Raw genomic sequence first — 17,503 nt, forward strand, 5'->3', positions numbered from 1 at the left:
GGTCCCTGCTGATCTTGGTATGACACATGTTGCAAATAAACATTTTTTATCATTCTCACTTTCTTTAAAAAAGCGTCAAACTGGGAAAACCTAACCCTTGGCCTGGAAACTTACTATGTGTGTATGCTATGGGGAACAGTATAATGCTTACTCCCTCTGGCCACCCCACTGCCACTTCCTGTCTGTTTTTTGTATTGCTGAGGCTCCTTCCCCTTTGCACTGCTGTCCATGCTCTGCATGCCACCTTGCCAGGTTAAGTCGGTGACTTTAGCATCCACCACCTTTCCTTCCACTTCTCGTCCTCCTTCTCACTTGTTGACTTAACAACATGTCTTATCTTCATCTTGTGTCTTATCATCATCCACCTTGAAACAATAATTGCTGTTCCCCACCATCGTCTTCTTCTGACCATGGCTGTTCAAATATTGGAGCATCACTGCACATGATCTTCTCATGTCACTCTTGATAATAGTGCTAAAAAACAGAAGCGCTGATAGGGTTTTACCAGATAAGTACAGGTTAGTATATAGATAAATACACTCACCAAAAATGGTTGTGAAGGGTCACAACCACCGTAGATAGCATAGATAATGGCGGCTGCCGCGGCCCCACGTGCATTAGTCTTCAGTGTAGGAGGAGAAAAAGGGGTTAAACCCGCGCAATCCGCCAAATAAGATGTAGAGATGTTGATAGTTTAATCACTCTTTTATTCCATAGGTCTACGCGTTTCAAGGTGCAGGGACCTCTTCCTCAGGACCAGAAAATCAATGTTATACAGAGCAAGAGGCCATAATTAATACAGGTAAATGTAAAGAGCTCCTCAGAGTGTCCCAGTGTTTGATCACTTATCTCCTGGTAATCGGGATGGTGGGGGGAAGGGGGATCAGGGTGAGAATTATGTGATCCAGACTCCTGGCTAGTGAGACTGGATCATGTGGAAGACAGCATGGTGCTGGGAAACAGACTGGAAGCATTAGCTGCCATCTAACCGACCATATGTTTGCACTGTTCTGGCTTCAAAAGTGTTGTCCCATGCCCCCCCTGGAAAGTTGTACAGGAAGATAGGTCTCATATATGAGCATATTTGTTGTGATACTTCAGCAGGCATTGTTTCACCTAGCCCATGACCTCGACCTCTGGGTGCACCATCAGGGACACGTTTATTTCTCCGTTCCCTTATTGCATGAAAACTGAAAATATGTCTTATATTCTAGCTTCTTCAAAGTAGCCACCTTTTGCTTTGATTACTGCTTTGCACACTCTTGGCATTCTCTTGATGAGCTTCAAGAGGTAGTCACTGGAAATGGTCTTCCAACAGTCTTGAAGGAGTTCCCAGAGATGCTTAGCACTTGTTGGCTCTTTTGCCTTCACTCTGCGGTCCAGCTCACCCCAAAACTTCTTGATTGGGTTCAGGTCTGGTGACTGTCGAGGCAAGGTCATCTGGCGTAGCACCCCATCACTCTCCTCCTTAGTCAAATAGCCCTTAATTAGCCTGGAGGTGTGTTTGGGGTCATTTATCTGTTGAAAAATAAATGATGGTCGAACTAAACGCAAACCGTATGGAATAGCATGCCGCTGCAAGATGCTGTGGTAGCCATGTTGTTTTAGTATGCCTTCAATTTTGAATAAATTCCCAACAGTGTCACCAGCAAAGCAACCCCACACCATCACACCTTCTCCTTCATGCTTCACGGTGGAAACCAGGCATGTAGAGTCCATCCGTTCACCTTTTCTACAAAGACACGGTGGTTGGATCCAAAGATCTCAAATTTGGACTCATCAGATCAAAGCACAGATTTCCAGTGGTCTAATGTCCATTCCTTGTGTTCTTTAGCCCAAACAAGTCTCTTCTGCTTGTTGCCTGTCCTTAGCAGTGGTTTCCTAGAAGCTATTTTACCATGAAGGCCTGCTGCACAAAGTCACCTCTTAATAGTTGTTCTAGAGATGAGAAGGTGTGTCCAAACTTTTGGTCTGTACTGTATATATACACACAGACATATATATATATATATACACATTATATATATAAAGTGCCTACAAGTAGTATTCAACCCCCTGCAGATTTAGCAGGTTTGATAAGATGCAAATAGGTTAGAGCCTGCAAACTTCAAACAAGAGCAGGATTTATTAACAGATGCATAAATATTACAAACCAACAAGTTATGTTGCTCAGTTAAATTTTAATAATTTTTCAACATAAAAGTGTGGGTCAATTATTATTAAACCCCTATGTTTAATATTTTGTGGAATAACCCTTGTTTGCAATTACAGCTAATCGTCTTTTATAAGACCTGATCAGGCCGGCACAGGTCTCTGGAGTTATCTTGGACCACTCCTCCATGCAGATCTTCTCCAAGTCATCTAGGTTCTTTGGGTGTCTCATGTGGACTTTAATCTTGAGCTCCTTCCACAAGTTTTCAATTGGGTTAAGGTCAGGAGACTGACTAGGCCACTGCAACACCTTGATTTTTTCCCTCTTGAACCAGGCCTTGGTTTTCTTGGCTGTGTGCTTTGGGTCATTGTCTTGTTGGAAGATGAAATGACGACCCATCTTAAGATCCTTGATGGAGGAGCGGAGGTTCTTGGCCAAAATCTCCAGGTAGACCGTGCTATCCATCTTCCCATGGATGCGGACCAGATGGCCAGGCCCCTTGGCTGAGAAACAGTCCCACAGCATGATGCTGCCACCACCATGCTTGACTGTAGGGATGGTATTCTTGGGTTCGTATGCAGTGCCATCTAGTCTCCAAGCGTCACGTGTGTGGTTGGCGCCAAAGATCTCGATCTTGGTCTCATCAGACCAGAGAACCTTGAACCAGTCTGTCTCAGAGTCCTCCAAGTGATCATGAGCAAACTGTAGACGAGCCTTGACATGACGCTTTGAAAGTAAAGGTACCTTACGGGCTCGTCTGGAACGGAGACCATTGCGGTGGAGTACGTTGCTTATGGTATTGACTGAAACTAATGTCCCCACTGCCATGAGATCTTCCCGGAGCTCCTTCCTTGTTGTCCTTGGGTTAGCCTTGACTCTTCGGACAAGCCTGGCCTCGGCACAGGTGGAAACTTTCAAAGGCTGTCCAGGCCGTGGAAGGCTAACAGTAGTTCCATAAGCCTTCCACTTCCGGATGATGCTCCCAACAGTGGAGACAGGTAGGCCCAACTCCTTGGAAAGGGTTTTGTACCCCTTGCCAGCCTTGTGACCCTCCACGATCTTGTCTCTGATGGCCTTGGAATGCTCCTTTGTCTTTCCCATGTTGACCAAGTATGAGTGCTGTTCACAAGTTTAGGGAGGGTCTTAATTAGTCAGAAAAGGCTGGAAAAAGAGATAATTAATCCAAACATGTGAAGCTCATTGTTCTTTGTGCCTGAAATACTTCGTAATACTTTAGGGGAACCAAACAGAATTCTTGTGGTTTGAGGGGTTGAATAATAAATGACCCTCTGAATAAACTTTTCACAATTTAAAAAAAATAAATAAAAAAAGAAATAACATTCTTTTTTGCTGCAGTGCATTTCACACTTCCAGGCTGATCTACAGTCCAAATGTCACAATGCCAAGTTAATTTCGAATGTGTAAACCTGCTAAATCTGCAGGGGGTTGAATACTACTTGTAGGCACTGTATATATATATATATATATATATATATATATCCAGCCCTGTGTGCTTGCTGCCTGGGGATAACCCTTGATACTGTTCCCTCCTTTAAGCCACATATCCGAATTCTTTTCACCTTTTGCCAACTCCAACTCAATAATATTTCCCGGATTTGTTAATTCCGTGTTCAAGAATCTGAAAAAAAGACGAGTGCATTGGTGGACAGCCATTTTCAGGTCTCTCCAAAGATGTTCAATTGGGTTTAGGTCAGGGCTCACTATGGGGAGATAAGGTATGCACACCAGTGACTATGTAAGGGGAATACATGAAATAGCAGAAACTGCTGTGTGAATACTGACTTGAAAAATCCAACAGCTATATGCAAGAGTGAAAATGTGAAAAATGGAATCTGCATTACTGCCATGAACATATGAATCAAGAGAAATTTAGCTACTGAATTGATCAATGCAATAGAGCCCCAACACTACGCCAAAGTATTTCTCTACGTTGGGGTCCCTAGCTTGTGTGTGTCCTCTCATGCAGTTAGGTTTTTGCACCCAGTTCAGACTTAGAATGGTGTTCCAAACGTTATTCCTATTTGTTAGTATTTTTTCATTTGTGAACCCTCCCCAACCACACCTATTGCCAATCCATATCATACGCATAAATAGCCTGGGTCTCAGCTTCCCATACACGGTAAGTTTTTTAACTGCATGAGAGGACACACACAAGCTAGGGACCCCAACGTAGAGAAATACTTTGGCGTAGTGTTGGGGCTCTATTGCATTGATCAATTCAGTAGCTAAATTTCTCTTGATTCATATGTTCATGGCAGTAATGCAGATTCCATTTTTCACATTTTCACTCTTGCATATAGCTATTGGATTTTTCAAGTCAGTATTCACACAGCAGTTTCTGCTATTTCATGTATTCCCCTTACATAGTCACTGGTGTGCATACCTTATCTCCCCATAGTGATGTTTTTTTAGGTTTTTGCACCCAGTTCAGACTTAGAATAGGTCAGGGCTCAGACTGGGCCAGTCAAGAATGGTCACAGAGTTGTTCTGAAGACATTACTTTATTTTAACTGTGCGCTTAGGGTCATTGTCTTGTTGGAAGGTTAACCTTCGGCCAAGTCTGAGGTCAAGAGCACTCTGGAAGATGTTTTCTTCAAGGATATCTCTGTACTTGGCCGCATTCATCTTTCCTTCAATTGCAACTAGTCATCCTGTCCCTGCAGCTTAAAAACACCCCATAGCATGATGCTGTCACCACCATGTTTCACTGTTGGAATTGTATTGGGCAGGTGATGAGCAGTGACTGGTTTTCTCCACACTACCGCATAGAATTATCACCAAAAGTTCTATCTTTGTCTCATTAGACCAGAGAATCTTATTTCTCATAGTCTGGGAGTCCTTCATGTGTTTTTTTGCAAACTCTATGCGGACTTTCATATGTCTTGCACTGAGGAGAGGCTTCCGTCTGCCATAAAGGCCCAGCTGGTGAAGGGCTGCAGTGATAGTTGACTTTGTGGAACTTTCTCTCATCTCCCTACTGCATCTCTGGAGCTCAGCCACAGTGATATTGGGGTTATTCTTTATCTCTCTCACCAAGGCTCTTCTCCCATGATTGCTCAGTTTGGATGGATGGCCAGGTCTAGGAAGAGTTCTGGTGGTCCCAAATTTCTTCCATTTAAGGATTATGGAGGCCACTGTGCTCTTAGGAACCTTGAGTACTGCAGAAATTATTTTGTAACCTTGGCCAGATCTGTGTCTTGCCACAATTCTGTCTCTGAGCTCCTTGGGCAGTTCCTTTGACCTCATGATTCTCATTTGGTCTGACATGCACTTTGAGCTGTTAGGTCTTATATAGACAGATGTGTGCCTTTCCAAATCAAGTCCTATCAGTTTAATTACACACAGCTGGACTCCAATGAAGGAGTAGAACCATCTCAAGAAAGATCAAAAGGAAATGGACAGCATATGACTTAAATATGAGCGTCTGTGCAAAGGGTCTGAATAATTATGACCATGTGATTTTTCAGTTTTTCTTGTTTAATAAATTAGCAACAATATCTACATTTCTGGGTTTTTTTCTGTCAAGATGGGGTGCAGAGTATACATTAATGAGAAAAAAATGAACTTTTTTGAATTTACCAAATGGCTGCAATGAAACAAAGAGTGAAAAATTTAAAGGGGTCTGAATACTTTCCATACCCACTGTATATATTTATATTTATTTATTTTCAGTCATGGCCAAAAATGTTTGCACCCTTTAAATTGTTCCAGGAACTGAAGTATTTCTTTCAGATACACATATTTTCTAGTACACCTCTTTTCCTCAAAAATGGTCTGGTCGAAATTGATTGCACCCATCCAAAGTTACATATAAACAACTTTGTTTCAAGCATGTGATGTTCATTCAAACTCACTTGTGGCAAGTAACAGGTGTGGGTAATATGAAAGACAGCTAAAAAAAGAAGTTGACTTAATCTTTGCATGGTGTGTCTGTGTGTGCTAAATTAAATGTGGAGACCAGAAAGAGGAGAACAGAACTGTCTGTGGGCTAAAACATCAAAATTGTCTTAAACGATCAAGAGTCTCAAGGTTACAAGTCCATCTCCAGAGATCTTGATGCGCCTTTGTCCACAGTGCGTAACATAATCAAGAAGTTTACAACCCATAGCTCTGTATCTAATCTACCTGTATGTGGACAGCAGAGAAAAATAGGTGTAAAGTTGCAATGCATGATAGTTCAGATAGTGGATAAGCAGCCCCAATAAGGTTCCAAAAAAATTCAAGCTGTCCTGCAGGCTCAGGGTGCACCAGTGTCAGTGTGAACTATCCATTGACACTTGAATAAAATCAAAATCTATGGCAAAAGACCCAGGAGGACCACAATGTTGACACAGACGTAAAAACGTTAGACTGCAGTTTGCCAAAATGTACATAAGCCAAAATCCTTCTAGGACAGTGTCTTGTGGATAGAATAAATCAATATAGACTATATTGGAAAAGCACATTATTCCACTGTTTAGAAAATGTAATGAGGCCTATAACAAAAAAACAGAGTACCTATAGCCTAAAATGCTGGAGGCTCAAAGATGTTTTGGGTGTCACGCTGTACAAAGGCTAGTAAGACGCAGTACAGCATAATCCACACTAGGTGGCAGCAGAGTAGTGAAGGAGAGACAAAGAAATACTGTAACGGAAAGGCAGCTGAAGTACAGCAGAGTAACTTCAGCAAGCAGTTAACAGGCGAATCAACAGAGGGCAAAGAGTAGTCAAACAGTCAGGGTCTAGCCAGGAAAGTTGAGTCACTGCAAATGGAGGATCAATATCAAAGTCAGAAAACAGAACTGAGTCAGAAGCCAGGTATGCAAAGGGAAACACAAACAACAGACAGGAGATGGAAATCAGGGGCTGGGACAGGCAGATGAACGGGGAAGGATTCAATTCAGGACGCAGTAACAGGGAGGGAGGACAGACCGGGAACACTCACCAGAGCCAGTATACACGCTGCAAGGCAGAAATATCACTGGCACTAAACCATAGGGAGAGAGGCAATATATAGCGTCCTGGGATCCAGAATGAGGCAAGGGAAGTTAACCCATGCCATGACATGACCAGGCCAGAGCTGGGTGTAACCAGCAGCAGGAAAAAGCCGGCCTGGATCATGACATTGTTTTTTTTTTTGCTACCTCTGACACTGGGTGCCTAGACTGTGTGCAGGGCATCATAAAATCTGAAGATTATCAAAGGATTTTGGGTTGCAATTTGATGCAAAGTGTCAGAAAGCTGCATTTGAATCCTAAGTCAGGGGCCTTCCAGCAGTACAATGACACCAAACACTTCAAGAGGCACCCAGACATGGATGGAAACAAGGCGCTAGAGAGTTTTGCGTTCTTAGTCCTAATCTAAAAACTATTGAACACCTATGAAGAGATCTTAAAATTGCAGTGGAAGAAGGCACCCTTCAAATATGAGAGACCTGGAGCAGTTTGCAAAGAAGGGTGGTCCAAATTTCCAGTTGAAAGGTGTAAGAAGCTTGTTGGTGGTTATAGGAAGTGAGTGATTGCAGTTATTTATTCCAAAGGGTGTGAAAGAAAATATTAATTTGAGATTGCCAACAATTTTGTCTGGACCATCTTTGGAGTTTTGTGGGAAGTTATGTCCCATTTTCTTTTTTTCCCTGTTTTTCTCTCTGTCGATCCAAAACAAAGGAAATAAATATGTTTATAACAAAATGTGAAATTGTAATAAATTTCAGAGAGAAATACTATATTTTCTGGAAAAATTTCATGGGTGCCACCACTTTCGACCATTACTGTATGTATATTCAGATATATTAATATACATGTACATATATATTTTTTTACATATATAATCCCAGGGGTTAGTAATGGATAGGCATCTATCAGACACCCCGATTAGTAACCCAGCAAGTGTATAGTTAAAAACTCACACAGCAAAAAATTGTTTGTTTGAATAAACACTACCCACCACACGCTCGTTCACCAATTTATTAGTTTAAAAAAAACATGAACAAAGATGCCCCTACTAGAGTTGAGCGCGGTTCGCGGTTCTCCAGTTCGCGGTTCGAGTGATTTTGGGGCTGTTCTACATCGAACTAGAACTCGAGCTTTTTTGCTAAAATTCGATAGTTCTAGATACGTTCGAGAACGGTTCTAGCAGCAAAAAGCAGGGCTTTTTACAGCTACAGTGTGCAGGAGCCATCGCTGGCAGCCTGCCACAAGCTGGTATCCAAGATAAACATCGGGTATCCAACCAAAGCGCTTTGGTTAGTAACCCGATGTTTATCCTAGTTACGTGCAGGAAGCCCACACTTCCCCGCTCAGCTCGCTCCGCCCCCTCCTGCCCGCGGCATGTACAAACGTACACACACACACACACACACTCTGCACACACACTCTGCACACATGGTCCCGCTCGGCTTACCTGCGGTGATGAAGTCCCACCATCCCGACCTCAGCGCTGTCACTGTCCTCCATGGCCGCCGCTTGTCACATCACCTTCTCTCGCTTCCGACCCGAGACTGACTAGCGGTGACGTCATGGGCCTCTCGCGATACTTGGCTGTGAAGGCGGCGGTCATTGAACTCAGTGACAGGTGCTGTCAGTTTGCTGGAGATCAGCGCAGGTAATGTACCTCGCTGACAGTAGCACTTGTCATGCCCTGCAGTGACCTGGGCTGACCCATTGATGTTAGCTCAGGTCACTGCATTGCTCTCCCAGCCAATGGGGAACATTCTGCTCTTCATTGACTGGGACAGTGTGGATCGTCATGGCAACCCCTTGGATTACACCAGACCTGGATTTGTTTTTCTTTCTAATAAATTGGTTAAAGAGGGAATGTTTTGGGGAGTGTTTTTTCAAATAAAAATGTGTTTGTCGTCTATTTTTTTTTATTACCGACTGGGTTGGTGATGTCGGGTATCTGATAGACGCCTGACCTCACCAACCCCAGGGCTTGATGCCAGGTGACATTACACATCTGGTATTAACCCCATATATTAACCCGTTTGCCACCGCACCAGGGCGCGGGATGAGCTGGGGCGAAGCACCAGGATTGGCGCATCTAATGGATGTGCCACTTCTGGGGCGGCTGCGGCCTGCTATTTTTAGGCTGGGGAGAGTCCAATAACCATGGACCTCCCTAGTCTGAGAATATCAGACACCAGCTGTCTGCTTTACCTTGGCTGGTGATCCAATTTTGGGGGGACCCCTACTTGTTTTTTTTTTAAATTATTTATTTAATTTAAAATAACAGCGTGGGGTGCCCTCAGTTTTGGATTACCAGCCAAGGTGAGGTTGCCAGCTGTGGTCTGCAGGCTGCAGCCGTCTGCTTTACCCTAGCTGGCTACAAAACTAGGGGGAACCCTACGTCATTTTTTTTTTCATTTTTTTTGGCTAAATACAAAGCTAAGCACCCCTTAGTGCCACATGAAAGGCACCAAAGGGTGCAAAATTACAAAATGCAGGAGAGTGGGACATTATGTGTCTTTCTGCCATTATAATGACAGAAAAGACTGATATGAAGTGCACAAGCACAAGAAAATCACCAGAGCGCTCTGCGCTGTGAAAAGCAGTAGAAAATGGCACTGGAGTGAACATGTGACCGCCTCATGTAGGATGAAGCTATGGATCCTGGGTAAATTTATGCATTTACCCTCCTTCAGTTTTTTTGCAGTACACAAAAAAAACGGAAGGCACACGGATGACAAACAGATGACATACGGACCGTCTACGGAACGGAAACGGATGCCACACGGATGCACCCGTGAAAAAAAACTGACTGTTTTTTGCAGACCGCAAAAATGGATCGGTCGTGTTAATGTAGCCTTATCCTGATCTGCTGTTTATAAACAGCAGGCAGAAATAAGTGAATAACGCCCCCCAGCGTCAGAAAATCTCAGGGGTTTCAGCGCTAGCTGAGACCCTGGAGATCATGATTCAGGACGGTTTTTCCGGTCCCCGCTCACGTGATCACAGGTATACACCGTACACCGATGATCACGTTACAGTAAATGACAGCGCCGGTAAAAAATTATTTATCTCCCATCTGGCATGAACAAACACTTCTTCTCCACTTCTTCTCCACTTCTTCTCCACTTCTTCTCCACTTCTTCTTTACTTCTCCACTTTTTCTCCACTTTTTTTCCATTTTTTCTCTACTTTTTCTCCACTTTTTCTCCACTTTTTCTCCACTTCTTCTCCACTTCTTCTCCACTTTTTCTCCACCTTTTCTCCATTTTTTCTCCACTTTTTCTCCATTTTTTCTTCACTTTTTCTCCACTTTTTCTCCACTTCTTCTCCACTTCTTCTCCACTTCTTCTCCACTTTTTCTCCACTTTTTCTCCACTTTTTCTCCATTTTTTCTACACTTTTTCTACACTTTTTCTCCATTTTTTTCTCCACTTTTTCTTCACCTTTTCTCCACTTTTTCTCCATTTTTTCTCCACTTTTTCTACATTTTTTCTCCACTTTTTCTCCACTTTTTCTCCACTTTTTCTCCATTTTTTCTCCACTTTTTCTCCATTTTTTCTCCATTTTTTCTCCACTTTTTCTCCATTTTTTCTCCACTTTTTCTCCACTTTTTCTCCACTTTTTCTCCACTTTTTCTCCACTTTTTCTCCATTTTTTCTCCACTTTTTCTCCACTTTTTCTCCACTTTTTCTCCACTTTTTCTCCACTTTTTCTCCACATTTTCTCTATTTTTTCTCCACTTTTTCTCCACTTTTTCTCCACTTTTTCTCCACTTTTTCTTCGTTCTTTTTCTATGGTCGGTCTACCCATTAGCTCTGCCATGCATAGTGTAGCTCTACACCTACTGCACATGTTACTTTATGATTGACATCTCTTTCATACCAGAGCTGTCTAAGCCTACTCTGACCCCATATTTGTCATTACTATATTGTCCTTGTACTGTATTATGACATTTGTATCATGTGTTTCATTTCTTGCTGTGTTGCAATTTTTTTGCTGCATCCCAATTGTACCTCTACATTGTTCGAGTTTATGTTATTGTTCTCTCACTCTTATGTGATACTGATTATTGTCATTTTTCATGATTACATGCAGATAAGTCCAATCTGACGAAGGCTCAGGCCGAAACGTCATTTGTAACTTGTTTTGGACAAAAACATATATGCTTATGAAAAATTTTTTTTTCTTAATACGGACCAATAAAGAGTGATTTTGCATTACTATCCATTGTGACTTACTGACTTAGTATGGGAGATTTAGAGTGCCGAGGTTACTCACTAATTTTATCTATTATTACCTCTGAGCACCTATATACCAGTGAGCAGAGCTTCCTCTACAGTAGTTCTCCTCATTAGGCATGCCCTTACCTCATGAGCAGGGCATTGCAGCTTTCGTAGCAACCATTACGACATGGACTCTGCTGCTGTGGACCTGGGGAGAGTGAGTGCAGATTCATTGCACCCATACTCCTCACATGAAGGGTCCGCACTCCTAGAAAATGGGGGATACAATCCCTGTGTGTCTCCCCCTCATATTCTAGACGGTCCAGAGTCGTCGTGGGACCCCTTTTTTTTTTTTCTTACAATAAATTGGTGAAAGAGGAAATGTTTTGGGGACTGTTTTTTCAAATAAATTTCTTTTGTCGATTTTTTTTTTTTTGTTAGTACTGGCAGTTTATGATGTTGGGTATCTAATAGATGCCATGACATCACAAACTGCTGGGCTTGATCTCAGGTGACTTTACAGCTAGTATCAACCCGATTTATTACCCCGTTTGCCACTGCACCAGGGCACGGGATGAGCTGGGGTGAACCGCCAGGATTGGCGCATCTAGTGGATGCGCCACGTCTGGGGTGCCTGCGGCCTGCTATTTTTAGGCTGTGAAGGCCCAATAACTATGGACCTTCCCACCCTGAGAATACCAGACAACAGCTGTCCGCTTTACCTTGGCTGGTGATCCAATTTGGGGGGGACCCTACTTTTATTGTGTAATTATTAATATTTATAAAATAATTATAAAAAAGAGCCTGAGGGGACCTCCACATTGGATCCCCCACCACGGTAAAGCTGCCAGCTGTGGTTTTCAGGCTACAGCCGTCTGCTTTACCCTAGCTGGCTATCAAAAATGGGGGGACCCAACGTCATTTTTTTTTAACTATTTTTTAAATAGAAATTAATGGGCTTCCCTGTATTTTGATTGCCAACCAAGGTAACGGCAGGCAGATGGGGGTGGCAACCCATAGCTGTCTGCTTTATCTGCGCTGAGAATCAAAAATACCGTGGAGCGCTACGTCATTTTTTTAAAGATTTATTTTTACAGCACTGTGATGTCCAGCAATCAAAATACAGGAAAGCCCATTTTGTTTTTAGTTATTTAAATAAATAATTAAAAAAAATATATATGGGCTCCCGCTGCATTTTTTGTATTGCTAGCTAAGGGTAATCCAAGCAGCTACTGGCTGCTAACCCCCACTGCTTGGTGTTACCTTCACTGGCAATGGAAAATCCAGGGAAGCATTTTTTTTGCCAAAAAACTACAAAAAAAGGACGTGAGCTTCGCCATATTTTTGTATGCTAGCCAGGTATAGCAGGCAGGTGCTGGAAGAGTTGGATACAGCGCCAGAAGATGGCGCTTCTATGAAAATGCCATTTTCTGAGGCGGCTGCAGAGTGCAATTCGCAGCAGTGGGGCCCAGAAAGCTCAAGCCAACCTGTGCTGCGGATTCCAATCCTCAGCTGCCTAGTTGTACCTGGCTGGACACAAAAATGGGGCGAAGCCTACGTCATTTGTTTTCTAATTATTTCATGAAATTCATGAAATAATAAAAAAGGGCTTCCCTTTATTTTTGGTTCCCAGCCGGGTACAAATCGGCAACTGGGGGTTGGGGGCAGCCGTACCTGCCTGCTATACCTGGCTAGCATACAAAAATATGGCGAAGCCCACATAATTTTTTCAGGGGGCAAAAAACTTCTGCATACAGTCCTGGATGGAGTATGCTGAGCCTTGTAGTTCTGCAGCTGCTGTCTGTCTGTATGGAGAAGAGCAGACAGCAGCTGCAGAACTACAAGGCTCAGCATACTCCATCCAGGACTGTATGCAGACGTTTTTTGCCCACCAAAAAAATGACGTGGGCTTCGCCATATTTTTGTATGCTAGCCAGGTACAGCAGGCAGCCACGGGCTGCCTCCAACCCCCAGTTGCCTATTTGTACCCGGCTGGGAACCAAAAATATAGGGAAGCCCGTTTTTTTTAATTATTTCACTTATTTCATGAGATAATTAAAAAACAAATGACGTGAGCTTCGCCCCATTTTTGTGTCCAGCCAGGTACAACTAGGCAGCTGGGGATTGGAATCCGCAGCACAGGTTAGCCCAAGGTTTCTGGGCGCCTCTGCTGCGAATTTCAGTCCGCAGCCGTCCCAGAAAATGGCGCTCTCATAGAAGCGCCATCATCTGGCGCTTTATCCAACTCTTCCAACAGCCCTGGAGCCGGGTGGCTTGTTGGGTAATCAGGAGTTAATACTGGCTTTGTTTTACTAGCCAGTATTAAGCCAGAGATTCTTAATGTCAGGCACGTTTGACCCGGCCATTAAGAATCTCCAATAAAGGGTTAAAAAAAAGACACCACACAGAGAAAAAATACTTTAATAGAAATAAATACACAGACACATTAGAGACTCCATCTTTATTACCCCCTGTCAGCCCTCCACGATCCTGCTCTTCTGTCTTTCTCGTTCAACAAATGCAGCTCTGCTACATCACTGCTGCATGGGGGAATACGCTGCTTCCGGTGGAGCATTCACTCCGTGAAAGCTGCACGAGAAGCAGCGTGCAGCCTTCACTCCGTGAGTGATCAGTGCTGCTAGCGGTAACAGACGTGTTACCATAGCAACGGTGCTCCCGGAGCCGCGGTTAGCGGTGACGTCACCGCTAACTGCATTGCTATGGCAACGGTGATCTCCGTTAATGACCGGCTGTGTCAGCCGGTCCCTAACGGAACGGGGAGTCGACCGTGTGCTAGAGCATGTCGCCGATACACGGTGATACACAAATGTGCACCGTGTACCGGAGAGATGCACTCGCAGGTCCTACATGACGCGTCAAAGTCATGTGACCAGTCTGTAGCCAATGAGATAATAGCCACGTGACTGGTCACATGGCTATTTTGACGTCACGATAGGTCCTGCATCTCTGCTGGCAGTGCCGGTCACCGGGAGGATTCAGCGATCATCGGATGGAATAGCGGCAGGAGACAGAGTGCAGGAGGGATCGCAGGGACCGGTAAGTGTTATGGCAATGTTTATTAACTGTATGTGTACATTTATAATGCATTTTTATGTGTTTGTGATTGCCTCCCATTATAGCCTATTGGTTCGAGTTTGGTTCGTCGAACGTTCGACGAACCGAACTGGAACGGGAGCTCCGTTCGGCGAACCGACCTCGAGCCGAACCGTGACCGGTTCGCTCATCTCTAGCCCCTACACTCCCTTATTTACCAATTTTAAAACAATTGGTGACTAAGAAACTGTTGAAGTTCAGATGTATTCCAATGGTGTACTGTCCATGACGCCTATCAATTCCTATGTAGCTTCCTTCTTAGAATATTTTTAGAACGAGGCTTCATAATTCACTCCCGATCAACAACAGGCACAGAATTTCTTAGAACGCAGCTCCATAGGTCACTTGCAATCAGCGGCAGGTATGGAACTTCTTATGAGTATAGATTTTCGGACGGTGTGCGATGCTGGAGGATGACTCTGATGGGATTTATTGGGGGGATATGCTGTAGGTATGCCTGCAGTTTGACTTGTGAAATCTAAAAAGCTGGGGGACACCTGTAGTGAGATTTTGAGGAGTGTGTGATGTTCAGGGGGGATGTATGTGGTGGGATTTGTTGGTCTATAATACTGGGAGATGCCTGTGGTGGAAATTTGAGGGTGTGCAGTGCTGAGGGGATGTCAGTGTGGGATTTGAGGTTTTTGGGGTGTGCAATGCTGGAGGATGCCTGTGGTGGGATATTTGGCATCTATAATGATGTGTAGATGCCTGTGATGAGATATGGGGTTTGTGCAATGCTGGTGGAATGCAAAATATTGTTGAGTAAATTCTTAAATGTGTTTGAACATGATTTTTCTTAAACAGTGGAGTATTGCATGATGAGTGTGCTTACAGGCCATGGAAGTTGAATGCATTACTTATTGTTTCTTTTGAAACAATTGTATCTGCCGATTCCATGTCTTTCTGTATCTCTCCACAGGTGCTGATTGGTTCTTGGACAACTTTTCTAATAATTATTTTCACACATCTGTCTGAAATCTTGCAGGGGGCACCTGCTTGTGGCCGATTTATGGTAAAAGGATGTTCTTTCCACTTCAGAATTATGGCCACAACAGTGCTCACTGGGACCTTCAGAAGTTTAGAAATTCTGTAACCTATTCCATCAGTATGTTTTGTAACAATAAGGTTGTGAAGGTCTTGAGACTGACACTCAAATATGAAGAAGAAATAGTCCCGCACCACTAAGACAGTACCTTGCGGTGTAACGCACTTGCATGGAGCACTGCTCAGGCACCACACGATCCCGGCCAAGAAGTGCTCATCCAAATAGAATGGTACATCCAGGGACAGTCCAGGAAAGGGAAAGACCGCACACTCCAACTATGCCAAACGATCTTCTTTATTCACAAAGGGTAAAGGGTTAAAAGCAGAAGAGGAGCTAGATGCAGGCTCCTGACAAGGACGACAGCCGTTTCGCGTCTGATTACGTGTCAAAGCGTAATTTGGCATAGTTGGAGTTTGCAGTCTTTTCTTTTCCTGTACTGTCCCTTCATGAGACTGACAGCTTACTGGTAAAGAAACACCTTTTTACAATATATGCCATCAGTTGAACTAGCTGATATATTTCAATAACAGGCAGGATTGCTTTATAATTACTGACACATTTCATCTGGTGTCATGACTTTACATGTTTTTTTTCACCTTCATTTCTTCATGTGTTCAATACTTTTTACCTGTGTAGTGTAATACTCATTATTACACATGACTTTATTTATGGACATCTATGATTTTACGTGCATGCCTGTGTGGATTGGATGGATTGTTACCAACATCTGCTGAAAATCTCATGTCAATAGTAGAGTTGAGCGCGGTTCGCAGTTCTCCAGTTCGCGGTTCGAGTGATTTTGGGCGGTGTTCTAGATCGAACTAGAACTCGAGCTTTTTGCTAAAGCTCGATAGTTCTAGTTACGTTCGAGAACGGTTCTAGCAGCAAAAAGCAGGGCTTTTTACAGCTACAGTGTGCAGGAGCCATCGCTGGCAGCCTGCCAGAAGCTGGTAACCAAGATAAACATCGGGTATCCAAGCAAAGCGCTTTGGTTAGTAACCCGATATTTATCCTAGTTACGTGCAGGAAGCCCACACTTCCCCGCTCAGCTCACTCCGCCCCCCTCCTGCACGCGGCATGTACACACACACACACACACACACACACACACACACTCACCTGTCCCCAGCCAAGCAGTCCACGACACTGACGTCCTCAGCGCCACATGACCCCGCTAGACTCCACCCACTTTGCACTCCGCCGCCAGCACACATGGCTCCGCCCACCTGTCACTCTGCACACATGGTCCTGCTAGGCTCCGCCCACCTATCACTCTGCATACATGGTCCCGCTGGGCTCCGCCCACCTGTCACTCTGCACACATGGTCCTGCTAGGCTCCACCCACCTGTCACTCTGCACACATGGTCCCGTGCGCTCCGCCCACCTGGCACTCTGCACACATTACCCCACTAGGCTCCGCCCACCTGTCACTCTGCACACATAGTCCCGCTAGGCTCCGCCCACTTGGCACTTTAAAAACAAAAAAGTGAGCCGGAGTATGAGATGGTATACATGGTACTTGTGAGACCATGTTCACACTGGCCATAAGACAAAGAGAAACCAAGGAAAAAATTGTGAAAAAATACCCTGCTGTAACTAAATAAAAGCATAGTACATATAAACATAGGGTACTTAGTAAACACTGTTTTTGATCAAAAAAAGCATAAAGCTATCCCACCAATGCCAAGGTGTACCCAGTTGGGATAGTACCTACACTCTCTAAAATTAAAACCTTACCATGGGTCTAAAATAGGCCTCAATGTGGCTAAGGGCTGAGAGCGACCGGGTCCCAACAGGACACACACAGTCAGGGGGATTCACAGAATGAAATGCCCAGCTCGCTGAGAAGGGGGCCACTCCCTGTTTGTACTGAATACAAAAAAACTACATAAAAACAAAAAAGTGAGCCATTTTTAGACCCATGGTAAGGTTTTAATATTAGAGAGTGTAGGTACTATCCCAACTGGGTACACCTTGGCGTTGGTGGGATAGCTTTATGCTTTTTTTGATCAAAAACAG

The sequence above is a fragment of the Anomaloglossus baeobatrachus genome, chromosome 2 (genome assembly GCF_048569485.1).
Source record: "Anomaloglossus baeobatrachus isolate aAnoBae1 chromosome 2, aAnoBae1.hap1, whole genome shotgun sequence".
In the NCBI taxonomy this organism is placed as follows: Eukaryota; Metazoa; Chordata; class Amphibia; order Anura; family Aromobatidae; genus Anomaloglossus; species Anomaloglossus baeobatrachus.